The sequence below is a fragment of the Vicugna pacos genome, chromosome 24 (assembly GCF_048564905.1).
Source record: "Vicugna pacos chromosome 24, VicPac4, whole genome shotgun sequence".
Lineage (NCBI taxonomy): Eukaryota > Metazoa > Chordata > Mammalia > Artiodactyla > Camelidae > Vicugna > Vicugna pacos.
Genome location: NC_133010.1, coordinates 21869470 through 21887774, shown reverse-complemented (window position 1 = coordinate 21887774; position 18305 = coordinate 21869470). Strand labels below are relative to the sequence as shown.

At 40.8% G+C, this 18305-nt stretch overlaps 1 protein-coding gene across 1 annotated transcript in view; it reads left to right on the top strand.

Annotated features, from left to right (window-relative positions):
• METTL4 (methyltransferase 4, N6-adenosine) overlaps nt 1-18305 on the top strand; it is a 395043-nt gene that overhangs the window by 319886 nt on the left and 56852 nt on the right. The window contains exon 11 of the transcript XR_012063887.1: nt 10295-10413. The gene's annotated coding sequence lies outside the window, so the exon portion shown is untranslated. The remainder of the gene's footprint in view (nt 1-10294; nt 10414-18305) is intronic.

Genomic DNA, 18305 nt, shown 5'->3' with positions numbered 1-18305 from the left:
TGACATTTGTGAAGTTCCCTCGGTTCTTGTCTTCAGGCAGAAAGATGATTATACCATTTGACAAATGTGATATCTGAACTTAGCACCTGGCATAAATGAGCTTTCACAATGGCAGGGCAATTTAAATATTATGTAGGTGTTTCTGTGGGTTGCAAACACTTTATTACCAGCACCAAAATACTAACTTCCATATATGCCATGCAGTGGCATAAAGCTTGCAGAGCAGTTGAAAAATGGACCCTCCACCATTGCTAACAAATCAAATGTAATGAGGAAAAATTGAGAAAATGAAAATGGAAATTACTTCCCCTGCAGTGAGCTTAGAAATTGAAAGTTTTCTTACTCCATTATTTCTTCTTAAACTTTATTTTATAGTGGTTTTGCTCTGCATTAACAAAATACTCTTTTCACTTCAGATGTAATAGTTTCCGTCGAAAAACACTATTAGAAACCAGAATACTTTCCTTTATAATCATAGTGCAAAGAGACACTAAAAAAATCAGATCTCATGTAGGTAGCTTCATTCTCCATTTTTTCATTTTTGTATGCCTCATTGTATCACGTAAGATGTATTTAGTTACAAATAAGAGAAAATCAAGTACAGACTAGCTTGAATTATATGGAAATGTAATTGGCAGGGCTCCGCTGGAAGGACAGGCTTCAAGTATAGTTTGGTAAGAACTTCAGTTTTGTTTCTCTGATTGTTCATCAATTCCTTTCTTCATGTGATGGCTTTACCCTCTTGGTAGCAAAATGTCCCTACCGTATGTATGCTAATCCATAAACAAGAGAAAAATCTTTTTTTCCTTCAGACATGGGACAAAAGAGTTTTACCTGCCTCTCTGCTAACCTGCTAACTGTGCATGGATAAGTTCTTGTCTCTGATGCTATCACTGTGACAAGGAGAATTCATTTACACCTGGAGAAAGGGGTAGGGTCAAAATCCCTCAGACCACACAGCTGAGTGGGCCTAGAGGTGGGTTCCTCTCTAGCGCCTCCAGGTAAGAACGTGGCCCAACACCTTGATTTTGGTCTTGTGGTACCCTGAGCACAGAACCCAGCCTAAACCCATCCAGCTTCTGTCTGTAGAACTGAGTGAGTAAATAGGGATTGTTTTGAAAGCATACTGAGTATGTGGTAATTTGTTATGGATCATACAGTTGGAATGGAACCTACGTGAGGATGAGAGCCATGTGGGCTCATGATTTTGAATAAGAAAATGGAACTTTGCCTAATTTGGGTTGTTTGGTTCTCATGTACAGGGTGACAAGTTAGAGAGGAGACGATCAAATAACAGGAGGTGTGCATGTGAGAAACCGCCTTCCTCATGGAAAACGGCTGTCTCTTGAGCAGCTAGACACACAGCGTCCCTGGGCTTTGGTTTTAGAATATTCGTCTTGTTTACCACATCCAGCCCAAGGGCACTGTTCTTTTACCGTCTTGTTTTCACCCTTATTTAAATGGTCCTCTATAGACAAAGGACTCATCCTCGCCCTTCCCAGTTATTCGTCCCAGTGTACCTGAGTGGTCCCAACCCATTTGGTTTTATTTCCCAGTCTGAGGTAACCACAGCCCCAACAACTCAAACCAATAGCCTCCCTCTGTGGTTGAGTCTAACACTTTCTATGACATACGTTATTTTTATTCCATTTCAAACCCTATTAGAACTATTAGAAAAATGTTATTTCAAAGTCAGCTCTCAGACACTCCTGACATTTGTAGTTTATTTTATTTCATGTAAGTTAACCATCTTGATAAATTTACTCTAAACACACCAACACATTTCTTACTAGGAAGCTGGAGGAGGTGGCAGTTAAAAGTAAAACCTTGAAATTAGACGTGAAGAGGAAGTTTGAGAGTGAATCAGTTGGTACTACATGTGCCAGGAAACATGATGCTGAAGCTGCCGTGAGAAGGGAAGAGAGGAAGGGCACTTTGCGTTTCCCTCCTATGGCCCTGAGTTTACCGGGTCCTTGCATTTCCACCAGCTGTTGGGAGATCATATTTGACTTTTGTGTATTCTTGCTCTTGCATTTGTGAGCTTTAAACTTACCTCCCATAAGGGCAGCAGAATTTTTTTCAACTTATTATTGGATATTTGCACTCTTGTCTCCATCCTCAAAGCTCAATGCATTAGTGGATGATAACTCAGGTCTGTTATGAGAGTATAGATAGTCTCAAGGAAGCATCTCTTGGGAGTTTGTTCTGCATGCCAGGGTAGTTTACATTAAAATGAGGGAGAAATAAAATATACTGGGCAGAAATTTCATTCCATGCCAGTCATACGGAGACCGGTACCCGCCTTCCGGGCCTCATCTTAGAGGAAGAGCCACGTAGAGGGTCTATGCTTGACAGCCAGAAAGCCAGAATCTTATCTGGAGTAAACCACGTAGGCGACACCATTGGAACCAGATGGTTCCCACAGTTAGGTTAGCTTGTCTTGCAGACAGAGCTGTTTCAGCATGCATTAGGTTGTTCAGCGTGAAATCAGGATTTAAGGTTGAACAGGAATAAATTGAAAATTCAAGCCACATACAAGAAATACTAATTTTCCTTCTGTGGAAATCACAGAATGATTTAAAATAAAAAGAAAATATTAAATTAAAATTCATATATATATATATATATATATATATATATACACATATATATAAAATTAGATTTCAGCAAGTTGCTCTAATAAAAATAACTCAAGGAGACCTGGTTTTTAGTTCTGACCTTGCCTCTGGCTGATTATGTGTGACTTTTGTGAATGCTACTTAATTTCCTTTATTTCGCATCCATAGAATTATTTAAGAATAAAATACAAGGTCTTTTAGGCTTGAAAAATACAAATAAACATTCGAAACCCTATAACACATTGAAAAATGTACAGGAGTGGTCTTAGTGCTGTATCAATTCAGGTCTAGAAATTGTTTTTGGACAGTAAGGGCTCTGGGAGAAAAAAAAGAATTCTTTTATTTTCAATACTTGAATTATTGAAATGTATTAAGAGCAGGTACAGAGAAAGTACTTTAAATTTTTATATTTTCTTTACACTGTTTTTTCACAATTTAAATTCAAATTCTGTTTTTAAAGGCATATGGGCACTGCAGGCTTTTCCAGATTCTTACTAAAATATCTCCAAGTGAATAACCATAACAACAAAGTGAAAACATATAACCACACCTCGATCGAGGGCCCAAATATAGCTGTACTGCAGGATACGGGCACAATTCCTACTTGCTATGAAGCAGATAGATCGGAATTGAACTGACTTGAGAAAAAAATGAAAAAGAAGCCAACCTTCATCTTACAAGTCTGAGAACATCAAAGAAAAGAAATCACTTCTGAAATCATAGAAGTGGGGAAAGATAGGCAGTGGAGACAGTTATAGCCTGGGCGGTAAAATCTTCATACACGAGGCAGAGACAGGAATATTTTTGGTAGCTGTAAGCGTGAAAATACCAGTTTTTTAGTTATTCTGTATGTGGAGAATATCAGTCAAAGCCAAGTATTGGGGGAGAAGGCTCTCCCTGCTTAGCACAACGAAGATGTAGAAGGTGAAACCTTGTTGGAAAGAGAGCATTAGTCTGAGCATTCCATCCACACCATGCACAGGTGGGTCACACCAGGTGTGGGCGTGGTCACCCCGGGGTGCAGACAATGTCTGGGGCAGGCAGCTCCAACAGTCCTGGCTTTGGTTTCTGAGTAATAATAATGACAAAAAAGGTTGACACATCTTCTAGTTCTTGGATTACTTAAGTTGAGACATTTGAGACAATTTCAGATGAGAAAAAACACACATCGGTAGACCAGTGTAGTTCAAACCCATACCGTTCAGGGACCAGCTGTGGTTTTGGATCTTTTTTGTATTCTCAGTTTTCAGAAATGCTGGAAGAATATGACTTGTTTTGAGCCTTCATTTAACTTGTGGGCACCCTGTAGTCTCTATCATCCCAGAAAGTCATTTATCCCAGTTTATCCCTTGCCACCTCCTTCCTCTCCCCGGTAACCGTAAGTTTGTTTTCTATGTCTGTGAGTCTGTTTCTGTTGTGTAAATAAGTTCATCTTTTTTTTTAGATTCCATATATGAGTGATATCATATAGTATTTTTCTTTCTCTTTCTGACTTACTTCACTTAGAATGACAACCTCCAGGTCCATCATGTAGCTGCAAATGGCATTATTTTATTATTTTTGTGGCTGAGTAGTATTCCATTGTATAAATATACCACAACTACTTTATCCAGTCATCTGTCAGTGGACATTTAGGTTGTTTCCACGTCTTGGCTGTTTTATACAGTGCTGCTGTGAACATTGAGGTGCATGTATCTTTTTGAACTAAGGTTCCATCTGGATATATGCCCAAGAGTGGGATTGCTGGATCATGTAGTAAGTCTTTTGAGGTATCTCCATACTGTTAACACTATACTGCAGGTTTTCTTAAATACTAAAATATCATTGATAGAATTGGAACTTATGCTATGCTAATTTCTGTCCTCTCCCCATTTTTCCTTTTCCAGTTAGCCATTATCCTAAAGTTGGTTTTATATTTTTGATGCTTTTGATATATGTTTATATCTTTAAATAATAGGTAAAATTATTTTAAATATTTTTGAAATTTACATAAATGTCATCATTTGTTTGTATTATTTTGGTATTTGTTTTGTTTTCTTGACATTACATTTTTAAGATTTATCTGTTGATACATGTGGCTCTGCCACATTCATATTCATTACTGTAAAGATATTTATTATGTATTTCTACCACAATTCATTTATTCATTTTTCTACTGGGAAAATATTTATATTTTTTGCTGTGACAACCAACGCTTAATAAATATCACTGCCACTGGTGTCTAAGAGTTTGTCTATAGCATATTTCTAGAAATAGAGATATTGGATCATTGGTTATGTGCGTGCATCTTGAACTTCATTGCATATAGCCATTATTTTTCCCAAAGTCACTTGCATGAATTTATTCTCCCTATAGTACTCTATGAAATGCCTCAGGTTCCCACATTCCTATAGACATTTGGCATAGTCAAGCTTTGTAATATTTTCTAACATAATGGATGTAAGATAATATTGTACTATTGTTTTAATTTTCATTCCTCCAATCACTAATGAGATTAACCACCTTCTGTGAATTTTGCATGTTTCTATAATTGCTGTTTTTCATGTTATTTTCTTATCTACTTAGAAGATATAATGAGATATCTTTATTATGGATAATAATCCTTTTGGTTCCATTGAAAATCTCCCTTCCCATTCAATATCTTGCAATTGAACTTTGCCTATGAATCTTTTGTCATTTAATTCCAGTGGAGTGAAAAATCATCATAACTCCTTGTGCATTCACGTGCATTTTGTCTTGTTTAAGGACTTCTTTTGAACCTGAGATTCTAACTTGTAAAGTTTTACTTTTTCTATTTAAATTATTAGTCTATATGGAATTTATAATTCCCTATACTAGGTTAAGAGTTCTGGTTTTTTTGGTTTTTTTTTTTTTTTTTTTGCCTCTATAAGTTTACCCGAACGTTTCAAGACCACTTTTGAATAGTTTGTACTTTCTCTTGCTGCTTTGTAATGACAATTACAAAACTCATAGATGAATAGCTCTGTGTCTAGTCCCTCTATTTTTCCCTGTTCTTTATGCATCAATATCGCATTGTTTTGTCCTGAAAGTGCTGTATCTTAATAATAACTTGATACTTGTGCTCTTTAATTTTCTGATTCAAAATATTTATGACTGTTCTTGGTCCTCAGTCTTCTATATGAATTTGAGCATCAATTTTCAAGTCCCACAAACAAATTTTCTGGCATGTTGATTAGAATTACATTAATGTGGAGAGTTGATAAATGACTTTGATAATTTCAAAGTGGTGAAAGTGTAAATGATTTTTTGATATATATGTAACAACTGTTGTTTGACATTAAAATGGCTATGCTTTCTAATGCTGAAAAACTCACAGGCATTTCTACTTCTACTCTGGTTGTAAACTGTGGAAAGATTGTTAAATTTCACTAGAGATACTTTTTCTCCCCATCGAAGTTCATGGATACCCCTGAATTCTACCCATGGACACCCTAGGGTTAAGAATCCCTCTTTGAACAGCCTATTTCCTCAAAACTGATTCCCTTCTTTTGCCCTGAATTTCCTCTATGGGGTTGAGGAAGACCAGTATAGAACTAGATCAGAGATCTTTAAGTGACTTCAGAGAACCAAATCAGTGATTTTCAAGATGGGATTAATGACTTCTCTAAGAATTTAGAAGAAAATGATGAAGACATGAAATTATGAATGAAAGAGCAAAAGACTTGGAGAATAGAGAACTAAAATACAAAAATAATTATGTATAAAAAAACAGGAGATCTAAAATACATATACAGGATAGGAAGAGAAGATGATGAAAAGATAAATTACGTGATGCAAAGAAGCAATGGTCAAATAAGTTATGCAAGAAAATTCCAAGCCACTTAAGTTTTCATGTTGAAGAGAATCCCAAATATAAAGCTAAAATAAGTAAAATCTATTCACTGATTGACATTATAACCATCCATCCATCCCCCAGGATTAAAAAAAACACAAGAATATAGACAGAAATAAATAGCTTATTTACCACGGAAATACAAAGTTGGAATATCATATTTCTATGTTAAAGTTTCTGCATATAGTAAAACTATAAAATTAGTGTGTAAGAAAGGATAAAAACATTGCTTCTTTCGGAACTTCTAGAAGGTAAAATCTCCACAATTAATTAGCAGATCCAGATTTCCAAGCTGAGAGTCCTTGCTATGTACTAGACCTCGATCTTTATTCTCATAGTGTGTCTTCTTAGGTCTCCAGGTACACTGTTTTGCCCGAATTTATCAACCAAGTCAAGTGATTGATTGTCTGATTTTTCCCACTATGTTAAATCAATACAAAGTCTAGACATTGTGAATTTCAGAATAAATTCTCTGTGGAAAACTTATGGTAGTTTGAATCAGCACTGCAGGTAGAAACTTTTGAAGTTGTGTTTTCAATGAAAGATTTATGGCAGTGGATGTCCCCTCATCCTTCCCACAGTTGCTAACAACCATTGCCACACGTATAGACAGTAGGCCACTTGTGTGAGTTTGCGTTCCCCAGGGTCTATCCTTGAGACAAATTAAATTAAAGCATTTATTTGGAAGATAATCCCAAGACAGGGGTATGGGACTGGGAAGTGAGCCACAAAGGTGAGGACAGCCAAAAAAAGGTGCATTATCAAGCTAGCACCATTGTTTGTAACTGGAGCTTAATCCTCTGGGAGAACTCAGGGATTCTGTGCACATCATGTGCCTCAGTTTTTTCTCCCTCCATGAAGCAGGGAGTTGGGGTTTTTATACCCCCACCTCCATCAAGAATTGTTGAGGGTTGTTTCTGAGTGGTAAGGGAAGCTTAAATTTTCTGGCACTTCTGACTTACTCGGGCGAGCAGAAGGGAGCCCTCCTTTTCGAGGGAAACTTCTCAGGCAGTTGAAAGACCTTTGTGTAAGGCTCAGGGGATGTAGGCAGGGCACCATCATGTACTACACCGTATTTTGGGTGATTGGTGTGTGGACATACTTATTAAGCATATTAAGTGTCTCCAGCAAAATATAAATGTGAGTGTAAATTTAATGTTTCTATTAGCAGGGTAGAATATTCAGGATCCTGAAGGTGGTGAGGGGAGTAAAAACAGTGGTGTCACTACAGCCATGGTTTACAATGCCCAGGCCAGATAACGTTTTGTTATAATGGTAAGGCTATTCAAAATATCATATTAATTAATCAGATAATAATAATATTATAATTAATCATTAGTTGTGACTGTGATTTTGTCAAGCCAGGTAGACACTTGTCTTGGTCAAATGCAGAAATTTAATGTAACCTCAAGACTCCTGCAGCCGTTGATAGGAAGGACTGAGGTTGGGGGTGTGCCAAGAGGTCTTAATTCAACTAAAGCAGAGAATTAAGAGAATGAAATAGCTGTCGTTCTTCTTATCTCCTACTGCACGGTGAGAATTTTTCTATACCTACCACTTCATAGTAATTTTCAACTGGAGAACTGGTGTAGTCTTTCAGCATTCTAAATAGAAAGGCAAATTTGTAATTGGATGTCATTACCCTAAGTTGTTGAGGTTGTGAAAGCTGGAGAGAGGCCATTTTGTAAGGGAGAACAGTCCTGATGTGACCACGAGGCTGGCTGCACACACACCTCTTCTGCCCACCCTCCGCAGATGGGGACAGGCACGTTGGAGGTGGTAAGGGTCTCCCGTTGTGCACAGATGTGTGGAGCAGTCAGGCATGAAACCACATGAGCAGAAGGCTGAGCAGTGTGGTTAATATCTGATTATTAGTTAATATTATCCTAAATTTTAAAAAACTCTGTCACAAACCCTTGTGACTCATGCTTATCTCTTGGAGTTTTTTTCATTCCTTGTTTTTCACAGCTAACCAATTAATCAATGTAGAGCCAGGAAGGAAAAGAACAACCCTTTTCCCTGACTTTTGGCCAAGAATTTACCCTAAATGATGTACAGTGCTAATAACACTGCAGTCAGATGTACGTGTGCTTTCATTTTCCCTGTCCTCCAATTTGCTGAAAACCTATTCAGAAAAAATTCTGCATGAATTATTTTATGCATGTTGTAAAAGCCATTTGAAATAATTTACATGAAATATGGGTGATATGCTTGGGGAGAATCGAATGATAAGCTTTCTAAAAATCCCATATTGTTTTGGGGAAAAGCAATCAACTCAGCAGATATTTTGAAAACAATATAAAAATATGGAACAAAGAGGAGTGTGTTTTAAGACCACCAAACATGCAAATGATGTGGCAAATTTGCCTGCACCCAGTTAGAGACAGAGCAAAACAAGGGGAATGTATTACAAATAAAGAAATCATGAAAAAAAAAACCCAAAACCCTAGATTCTAAAAGAGTACTTTCCTCTTAAAAATAAAGATTTTATGATGTGTTGATCAGTTTTCCAGAGAAACAAGCAACAGAGCATTATATATACATATATAATGTAGGTATTACATGTATGTATGTATAATGGGGGAGATTTATGATAGGAATTGGCTCACATGGTCATGGAGGCTGAGCAGTCCCGTGATTCTGCGGTCGGCCGCTGGAGGAACAGTGAAGTCAGTAGTGAAATTCAGTCTGAGACTTGGAGCCTGAGAATGGGGGTGGAAGTCCTGGTTGGAGTCTGAAAGCCCCGGAACCAGGGCAGGGGGCTGATGTCCTCTTCAAGCAAGAGAGCAAATTCTTCCTTCTTCTGCCCTGTTAGTTCCAGTCAGGCCCTGAGTGGATTGAGTGATGCCCACCCGACTGGGGCAGGTGAGGTGCTTTACCCGGTCGACTCAGGCAAGTGCTAACCCATGGAGGCACACTCATAAATAATGCTATACCGGCTGGCTGGGCATTCCTTAGCCCCGTAAGCTGGACACATACAATTAACCATCACATCTTTAGAATCATTCTGAGGGGAAAGTTGTAAAATACTGGAGATAGAGAGATAATACAAGTTCCTTTGGGGATCTTATTTTCATAGCCTATCCTGAGAGTAGAAATACCCAGTTCAAAGGTCACACATATCTGTCATTGCAGTGTTATTGGAGGGCAGCACAGGGAGGCGGGGTTACAGCACAGCGGCACTCAGCAGGTGTAGACGGATGTTTTAAGAGGGCAGTCTGACCAAAGGGACATTAGAGGATGAAGGGGGCATGCCCTCAATGGGACGATTTCCCCGAGTAAAGGCCTAATTGATAGGAATAATTTAGTGGCTGCTCCATCAGCTGGAGGAGAACTCCAGACACTCTTCAGGACTTGGTTTCGTAGGAAACTGCAGGGGACTTATCTTTCACTGGGACATAGGGACACACCAGTGACACAGTGACTAGAGGGGGCCTTAGCCAGGCAGACATTCAATTCTCCCAGAGAAGGAGGAGACCCCCATGAACTGTTATGTCTCACCTTTGCCTTTTGTCTCGCTGGATCTTGTCTGCTTCTAAATTGAATTTGAATCTTCAAGTCTCTGACATCCTTTATCCTCCTTAGAAATCTGCAGGATATGCCACCCCCGAATATGCTTCCCTTACACCCAAAACAGCCCTGTTTGCACGGTCAGGATGCCTGTTGGTTGCAGGAAAGGAGACTTTTCTGAAACTTCCATCCTTTCAGGATTATTTAGAAGTATTTTTTTGGTTGCCAATAACAGAAATTTAACTCAACTTAGTTTAAAAATAAAAAAGAGAAGATTTTTAGAGTGATAACTGGAGTATGTTGTGTCATCCAGGTTCCAGGATGAGACCGACAAAGGAACTGGGGCAGTGCGTGGGCCCAGGAACGGCCAGTGCTGTCCACGTCTTGTCTTAGTGTCTCACTGACCGTCAGTCAGCGTATCAGCTTCTTTCGGTATGTATAATTCAGCTTACAACATTTGTGGTACTTGCCCGAAGCCCTTCTGCATCTCTATGTGGAATAATCAATACTCTGATTTTTTTTTTTTGAGAATTTGCAAAGGTTGTTTATTCAGACTTTGCTAGGGAGTCAGCCCCCAACACGTGTGTTTTGTCGGAGACTCAAATGCAGGCAGAGGGCGAGGCAAGCTTTATAGTGGGAAAAAGGGAGAGCTTCAGCCATGCCCTGACTAGACGCTGCTGCCTGGGGAAGTTACATGCAGGCAGGACAACTAGGAGGGGGTGTTCTGCGTGATGAGGGGTGTGAGGTCGGCTCACTCTGGTTGGTTCTAAGTTGAAAGTGAGACCGAATCTGTTCATATCATTTTAACGTTCCTATCTGTATTTTTCTACACAGAATGTTTAAAGATGCTAAACAACATTTGGGGAACTTGAATATTACGGAAATTGTGTCGCAGAGAATTGTGTCTTTTCTCCCCAGTTTTCTGTTTCCTCCCCACTTACCGTTGCTTTGAGGTGCTTGTTGACACGCACAGCTCTGGTTCACTCATTTTAAGTGAACTGTAGTATTTACTGCAGGAGCAAGTTGTGGTCCACGCTCAGTTGCGTGCTGTTTTCTGTGAGTGCAGAGACTGGCAAACATCTCTGTGTCCCTGAATGAGCACACTTCCTAGGAAACATGCTGGCGTTGGAATCGTGCGCTCAGATTTTGCGCCTCTCCTCTTTATGGGGTGTTTCTAAAGTGTTCTCTAGAACAGTGGTGTCAGTTTAGCTTTCTATCAGCTACGTGTGAATTTCTCCATCTCCACGTCCCCACCCAAACTGTGTTTTGCCCATTAGAGGAAATCAGATGATATCTTGTTTTTATTTTCTCCTTCTTGATTTTGAGTGAAGTTGAACCTCTTCATGTATTTATGGAATAATTTGTGGGTCAAAATATACCCTGTTGGAAATGAGAACATGTCAGGACTGACCCCCAGTGAAAACATCACATACTAAAATATGTGGGATTCAGTGAAAGTGCCAAAGAAAGGTGTCTTTTTTGCTTTGGCTCTGGGTGAACAGAGATTCTCCCGTGAGAATTCTGCTTCCCGTTCATGCCCCACTTGAGTTCAGGTTTGCATGTATCCTGCCCTGGTGGTCCAGGAAGCTGGCAGTGCTGGAGTGTGGCTCTCTGAGAGAGTTCGGGACTTCTTTTCCTTCCTCCCGGTTTATATTTTTGCTGTTGCTGTTAGTTTCCAGCTATCAGAATATGATCGACATAAAACACTGCGTAAGTTCGAGGTGCACAGAGTGTTGATCTGAGAAACACTCACATACTGCAAAATGACTGTCACCTTAGCCTTAGCTCGCACCTCCGTCGCGTCACGTGATTACTGCTTCTGTTTTGTGGTGAGAAATCCTGAACAGCCCCCACTGCCCTTATCTTGGCCAAGAATCCAGCATCAGGTGTCAGGCTTTCCCAGGGTTAAAGCTCGTGCTTTTCCCTCCAGCTGTCAGCCAGCTCTGACCCCTCCTGCATGTGCCCTCATGGTGGGGTGGGAGGTCCAGTGGGGGAGACAGAAGAGGAGGAGGTCCTGGGCACACACAGTATGTGGCTGTTGACTTCCCAAATGAGGTTTATTCCTTGGACTCCTACACGCAGTCTCGACTTTTAAGAAGATGGAACACATGGGCCAGAAAAGAATTTTGTACTTATAATGAGAAGAAATTCTGGTCATCTCTTTTTCTGTGCCAGAAAGACTGATAACTTCAAAAGGCAGCATCTGCCTCCCCCTCTGTGCCTATGTGCTGTCTGCAGTGGCTTATGGTGTCTGAGTCTATGCAAGGAACCTTAAGGCTTTCAGAAAATATAAAAGGAGTCTGTACTCCTGTGATGTCATATTCACTATCAGAAATGCCCTGGGCCTGGAGTCCCTGAGCCTGTTTCTACAGCCCTCGGTTTATTCGGCTTCTGGAAATAGCTTGTTTACCTTCTCTCTGTCCTCACAGACTATTTCTGGTGAGGCCTTTATTTCCCACCTCAGACTCATTTTTAAATCAGAGCAAAACTCTTAGAGCACTGGATATAGCCTGCTGTGTCCTTCAAGCTATTATACAACTGCCTTGGCTTTTCGGAGCTTTTAAAGTTAGCTGAAAAGGCAAGAAAACAAACCAGTGTGAAACAAGAAAGAGGAGTATGGAACTCTGAATAGTGCAAAGAAAGACAAAGAACAGGATAGGTACATATGGGCTTGGAGTCTAGTACCAGGGGAGAACAATGGATAATGAGACCAGAGGCCGTGGCCAGAGCAAGGCTGTTGATAGCAGAGTGCAGTAACTCGTTTTGGGCGATGACCAGGGCAGCAGCAAGAGCTGCCTGCTATTGTTTGTTTAGTGTGGGTCAGGCGTGGCCCTGTTTTAATGCATCGCTTCGTTCAGCCTTCACAGCAATCTTAGGGTGTAGATGAGGAAACAGAGGCTGACTGAAGTTAAGTCACTTGCTCAACATCACACAGAAATTCATCCATGAATATGGCAGCAAGAGATGGTGGCAAAAGTGTCACGCATTTGAGCTGATGTCTGAGTTTTAAATTCATCGTAAAAAGGGCCTGTTGCAGGCGTTGGCAAACCACAGCCAGTGAGCCAAATACTGCCTGTTGCCTGGTTTTGTACGAACTGTGTTGGTCCACAGCCAAACCCATTCACTTGCATATTATCTGCGGTTGGTTTCCTACCACGATGGTGGAGATGTGGAGTTGCGACAGACACCTGGTGGCCTAAAATATTTATTTAGTCTTTACAGAAAAAGCGCCTAGCCTTGCCCTCTTCTCTTCTTTTACAACCTTTTGGAGAAACCCTATTTTTATTTCTTCTTTTTCCTTTTTTTTTTTTTTTTTTTGTGTGTGTGTTGGATTCTAATAACCAACCTATAGTTGGAGGTTGAGTATTCTTTCTAGATGATTCTCCAGACATTTTTTAGAATCTCCATTCTGCTCAAGATGGTTCAGCTTTTGCAGCCGGCCTCGTTCAGTCTGCTCGGTAAAGTCCCTGGCAGAGCCCTGTACTTTCCCCCTGAGGCTCGAAGCATTATTTCTCTCTGCTGCCTTCCAACAGGGGATTCTTGTGTGATTGCAGGGCTTCTGAAGGAGAATATTTTTTAAAAATCTGAATATCCATGTCATTTTGCTTTTCACTCACATCGTTTTATAGCTTTCCTCATTTTTTTTTTCCAAGGTGGGGATTACAGGATTCAGTACTCAGATCATGAAATTCTGCTTTTGTCTCTGTATTTACTCTGCCTCGCTCACGTGCATGTTTGGTGTCTACAGGGCCTCTCTGTTTTGCTGTTTTGGCTTGGGTAGACAGTTCCCAATAAGCAAAAAGGAAAATGTTCCTCCCAGAGAAGGTGTCACACCAGCTCTGTGGGTCATGACTCGCAGCTCCTTGAGGTCAGGAACCTCAGCCGTCTTATTCTTAGCGCTGGCTCAGCACTGAGCAGCCTGGCTCACTAAGTGTTCAGTGAAGGAAGAGATGCTGAGTGAATGGATGAACGATTGTAAAGGAACATATCAGGCATGGAGATAACTGAGTTGATTTTTGGCTGTGGTTCCACTGATTCCTGAACTTCTTGTTCAGCATCTCACCGGGTTCTGGGGCCAGTTGAGCCTCTAGGTAGAAAAAACATATGGCAGCCTGGTTCTAAAGGGAGTCAGTAGCTTGCCGCCAGTTCAGTGTTGCTATTGGTTCCACTTTAACATTTCTAGGCCTTTACCTTGCAACCAACCACCACCTTAAACTGTATTCTACCAGATTTATGACAACAGGTATATATACACATTTCTACTAGTTTCCCATTGTTGCTGTAGCAAATTGCCACAAACTTGATGGCTAAAACCATACAATTTATTATCTTATAGTTCTGGAGGCCCGAAGTCCAAAACAGGTCTCAGTGGGCTAAAATCAAGATGTTATATGTCAGCAGGGTTGTGTTTCTTCTCGAAACCTTAAGGGGAAATCTGTTTACTTGCCTTTTCGAGCTTCTAGAATCCACTTGCATTTCTTAGCTTGTGGCCTCCTTCCTCCATCTTCGAAGCCAGTGGGGCCTAGCATCTTCAGATCTCTCTCTCTCTCTGTTCCTCCCTCCACCCAGCCCCCAACCTCTGCTCCCTGCATCACATATCTTCTGACTTAAATCCCCCTGGCTTCCTCTTCAGAGACCCTTGTGATTACACTGGGCCCACCAGGAAAATCCAGGCTAATCTTCTGGTCCTAAAATCCTTGATGTAAGGATATCTGCAAAGTCTCTTTTGCATGGAAGGTAACCTGTTCGCAGGTTCTGGGGATTCTGAGGGGGACCTCCTTGGGAGGAGCATTATTCAGCCCACCATACTGTCTTTTCCTCCTTACCTGAATTGGTCCTTGGTTTCCTGCTAGTAACCCCAAGCTCCCTAGAGAAAGGAGTGTCTCCTGAGGAGGCCAGACTGAACATCTGTTTTCAGCTACAACATCCCTGAGGTCTTTGTCCGTGTTCTGGACCTGCCTTTTGCGTCCTTCTGGGTCTCCCTGACACCCGCCTGCCTCTCTGCCCAGAGTCTCACGTGTCGCTGTTGCTGAGCTCCACGCCAGGTCTGCTTGGCTCACCCCATCCTTGACCCTGACAAGAGGCCTGACTGTGGAGACAGTCAGGGAGCAATGATCCTGGGACAGAGCTGCTACAGAAGTGCTTGGATCAATCAAACAAGTTAGGAATAGAGACAACAGAAAACTATCAGTTCTATCTGATGCAGTCCATGCCCCAACCTCCTTCCTGGTTTTCTCTTTGGGGATATCTGGATAGCCTCATTGTTTCCAGCTTGGCTTAATGTCTGGGCATAGGATTTCTAGCTCTCTCTCTCCATCCACAGTGTAGTTTCCAGGATCCCAGATAAAGCGCAGAACGTATGCTACGTTACCAGTCTGGCTTGACCACAGCCTCACTTATCTACTATCCCACTGCCTGACTCCAATCAAACATGGGTTTGAGATGAGCTGGGGAAATTGATACGTGAATTCTTGGGACTGCAGGTAACTGTATTAGTTACAATTCTTGTGTCTGCCAGTGTTAAATTAAAAAAAAAGTAAACAAAACTGAACTAAAATCATTGCTACATTTCATTTTAAAGAAAATTGTCAGAGAAATCTTTGACAGGTAGAGTAACAAGTGAGACTGCTCGTTTTACCCACTGGATGATAAACAGAGCTTTCTGTAGCTGAAGACAGGAACTTACGCTCTGCTGGTTCCTTCACTAGCTGATTCAAAGTTTGACTTGTCATTAATTATCTTCTCACTAGCCATTGTGTTTTGACTTTATGTCATTATCTAAAAATACTCGAAAATCCTTGGAACTAATTAAAACAACTGAGGAAACCGAAGCTAGTGACCCGAAGGCACACACCAGGCTTTCTGGAAGAGTGTTTATTAGGAGAAACTCAAGGGGAAGAAGTGTATGCTTTCCGACCGCTTTTCATATCCTAGGCAGTGCACAGGATCTAGCAGGCAGGTGTCAGACTTTGGGAGAAGGACCAGACTGGGGGCTGGGTGATTAGAGAAGCACTGGCTTCTTCCTGGTCTGATCAGGGGCTGGGTTCAGGTCAGCAATCTGCCTAGACGGCTCGCCTTCAGCCCTGGTCGTTTGGCGCACCGATTGCTGGTCAAGAGAGAAGAGCCTGAAGACTGGAGACCACCTATAGTTTGATGGAGGGTGTGTTAAGATTCCCCAACTGCTGAGAGCACCATAGTAAGGAAATAAAAAGAAGTGTGGAAGGTATATATAGAATTCAGGGCATTGCATTGGTTAATTGGCTGATACTTGGACATCCCAACAGTGAGTTTCTTCATTCTTCTAACACTTGAATTGTGCAGGGAGCGGATGAAGGACTGGGTGAAGGGGGAGCTTGCTGTTTTTCAGTCAAAATGTCTTCCTTGATTACCACCCCCCGGGAAGTACTCCTGTACTGATGGATCACTTTGGTACCTTGATATCATAAGAATATCCAGTTTTGCAGTCTGATTCTTCTTCATCCTTATCTTCTGGACGTTCTTTACCATACAGCAAGGGGTGGGGAGGCTAAGGCATGTGTCCCATGTGACAACCCACCTTTCCTGGGAAGGAAGTCACAACCATGGGGAACAAAAGGAATGGACTGAACTATCCTGTGAGCCTCCACAATGAACCACCTCTTATAGGCTTATGTGGTCAGAGGCTTAAAATGAAAAGTCGGATGTAATGAGATTGATAATGCCCTCAGTGCAGTTTTATTAAAATATAATTTGTTATTTAGTGGGGGGTACCAGGACTCAAAAGATACTTCTGTTGTCATAATTGGAATTCCAGCCTAAATTTCATTTGAAAATATAACATTTAAGATGGTTTTGGAAACTATCCAAGGGCCTTAGCTGACCTTCATTGTTGTCTCTTCTGAGATCTATTTTTCTCTTTGTATAACTTTCCTAATAATGGCTTTCAAAAATGCAAATGCTTCTCTAATGATTTGCCTCAGGCTACATTCTTCTGTGTCTCAGGTAAGATGGCAGGTCATTATCATGCTGGAACTAATTTCCTCATGCTAGTAAAGCCACAATACGTGGGTTTACACATTTTTGTACGCGGGAGAAGGAAACAGTTGATGGAACCCCAGGGCTCCTAAGGCCTTCAATGGGCATTTCTCCAAGGACCAAAGAAACTCTGGAAATTTGAAAGCATAAGTGAGGTTATTTAACTATAAGCCTCATTAATGGTGGGGATGAAATTCCTGAAAGAAAATTCCATGCAACATTCAACATTGACGTCCTTTACATAAAAAGAATAAATCTCTGCCATCCACCTGGTATGCTAAAGCCAACCCTGCATGCAATCTTTCCCCCAAATCTGGAGACTTCACTCAGAACTCCAGCCGGTGGTTGAGAATCAGCTTTACTCAGTCCCTGTAGGCCCTGTCTGCACTTGAGCTCCTGGTCACAGAAAGAGAGCCCTTCCTCTCTGGAGGGCAATTTTGTGTACACTATAATCAGATGTTTTCTTGAACAAAATTTTTTTTTGACAAAAATAAAACCACAGCCTGTGACTATAAATGGGAAAGCACAAAAGAAAATGAAGTGACAGCAGTCATGCAGATTAAAGTTCAGACACCAGGGGGTCAAATTGCAAATCCAGGAGAATTAAGCACTGAACGGGAGCAAAATGTGGTGCTATTTCTGGACTGTCCAGCGCTGCAGGGAAAAACCACAGCATGCGTCTGGCTGCATCCTTTCTGTCCTGGCTGCCTCACCTCATTTTACTCTTCTCACATCACTTCTGTTTCCTCACAAGTTGTTCCTTGTATTTACCATTCACCTCAAGCCAGCAATTTCATCCTATCTCTTACTAATTTTAGCAAAAGATGTACAATCCAGTTTCATTGAGAAGAATAAAGCTTCTTAAACTTTTCTCAGCTTCAAAAGTTTTACTCCCACCGTCTTCCCTACTAAGAACATTTTGGTCAATAGTTTTCTTTCTTTTTAATCCCTTTTCTGTTTCAAGTTTAGTTCTGCTAAACGTGTGCTAGATCATGTCTGTGTTTTTTTTTTTTAACCTCATCTAAATTTTGGTTCAGAAATTAATTTCCTCTCTTATTTACATATATAATAATTTCCTTTCAACTAAATTTTCTCTCTTTTTAAAAGTAAAATAATAAAAATACTGCTTTATAAGCTTTCTTGGCCATTGCAAATCATACACATTTTCCCTTCATTCTAAAACTTCATAAAACTAACCTGGACACACTGCTTATGCTCCTTCATCTCCACTCTAGTTTTAGACCAAACTCATATTCCAGAATGAAAATGGTAAACCATGTGCAAAAGGAGTATTGCAAGCGACATCGGAA